Raw genomic sequence first — 2093 nt, 5'->3', positions numbered from 1 at the left:
ACTACGGGTTGGACGGTTGGGTGGTCGGAGTTCGAGCCCAGTTTGAGCCGAGATTATTTTTTTCTTCACGTCATCCAGACCGGTTCTGGGACCCACCCAGCCTCCTATTCAATGGGTACAGCGGGTATAGCGGCCGGGGCGTGAAGCTGACCACTCACCTCCAGTTGGTGCCGAGGTCAAGATTACGTGGCTCTACATATCCACTCCCCCATACGCCTTCATGGCGTAGTGCTTAATCAGTTAAGCACAGGGATAACTTTACCTTTTTACCTTTTACCCTCCACATGTGAAAATTTCCCTGCATTGGAAGACGCCGAGAGTTCACCCCGGGGATGAATCACAAGCCCTCCCATACTTGTTTACAAAGAGCAATTTTCACGGTGTTTTCATCTTCAGAATCAAAACGTTTTAAGACTCTGTGAATTAATACTCAACATTATAATATTTTGAGAATTATAAGAAAGAAATCAGTCTTACTATACAACTTCCTCACAAACTACTTCTGTAAGTAACTAGTCAAAGCTCTCCCTACGCCACGGGGACGAGTCCTACACTTTCGAAAACACAGCCTTAAGCAAAACTGGAGTAGAGGACACAACTTCCCACCTTCCCTAAAGTAAAAATGTACATGCAGACGCAATAGAGCAGTAACGCTCCAAGTTTGTGGTTAAGTGTGTGCAACTTGTAGGCTACATTTGAAATTATCTGGAGCAAATGCAACACGCTGTAAAGAGTGACTTGTTTATGTCGTCATGTAAGCCGATCCGTTTTAATCTGACAGACGCAGTGACATGTCCTTAATAAGGTAAAGGTTTACCACTGCTGCAATTATCCACAGATCAGTTCCACTAACAAGGTGGACGTTTCTGCCACCTGTCGCCTTGCTTGTGGAACTACTTGAAAGCGTTTTATCAGTCTCGTATCTGCGTAACGCAGTTTTCCACGTAATCCACATGTGTTCCTCCACTAAGTGATATTGTGTCTCATTATCTTGGATTAGCTCTTTCAGATCCAGTGGTTACTACTATATGACACACAAAAATTCTGCATTTTATCCAGAATTTTCACGATAAACAACGGTTTGTATTGTTGTACTTTCCGCGGCTAGATACGGCCATTCTGGAGGCAAACGGCGGCAGTACGCACACCATAGAACCTCTCGGAATGTGTAGAATCTTCTGCGGCTCTGATAAGCTCCAGTATTCCTTGAGCGAACAATCTGCAGACGCAAGCAGGTCAGAACACATTTACTTACTTCACACGGAATGCCAACACGTATTATACACAAAGAACCTCAAAGTTAGCTGCATGTAACGATCCGCGGCTCAAAATGTAGACCTGTAACTTGGAAACAGACAAGCTTAACCCGAAGTTAAATTTGTGTTACGACTGACGGTCCGTCGGCCAGTCTGTTCTGGTGGCAAGCACCCATCTGGCGCCCAAGGCCAGATATATGTCACTGTCAGACAGTTGCGGGTTTATTGATGTGAGGCGCTCTCTGACGAGAGGACGGGTCTGTCGTTTATTATTGCTGCTGGTCCTCGCCAGCCCAGTCATTCTCGGGTCCGAGTTCCGCGGGACTCATGGCCATATTTTACTGTCTCAGATTCGAGACTCCCTCAACCCGGAGGACCAGGTCCTTGTATTTATATGCCGCCAGAACCGGACGGCCCGGTAATAACCCCAGGCACTGGGTTACCTTTCGTAGCGTCCTACGGATGCGGGGCCCAAGCGTAACCCTTATTTCTGTGAAGAAATACATACAAATCCAGTTCATGCCTCACAGGAAACATTACGTCTCCGCTACAAAGCCCAACCGGTTACTGCTGTGTAGGGAAACAGCCGCTGTTTACTGTGAGAACAGTACGGAACACACAGATACACTCTGTGACGAGAGAGAGAGAGAGAGAGAAGAAGTGGGGCTGGTAGTGAGAGACACTACATTGAGGGCGGGGGGGTGTAAGAAACTATATCTCCGATTTTGAAGGTTCCCAGGCAGTGCCCGCTTGTCCTTCTGGAAAAGATAGAGCATATGATGGGATTTTTTTTTTTTTTTGCTAACGTTGGGAGGGCTATATTAAGGCGAAATTTTG

Source organism: Cryptotermes secundus, unplaced genomic scaffold, assembly GCF_002891405.2.
Source record: "Cryptotermes secundus unplaced genomic scaffold, Csec_1.0 scaffold2763, whole genome shotgun sequence".
Lineage (NCBI taxonomy): Eukaryota > Metazoa > Arthropoda > Insecta > Blattodea > Kalotermitidae > Cryptotermes > Cryptotermes secundus.
Note: the sequence above shows the minus strand (reverse complement) of the source record.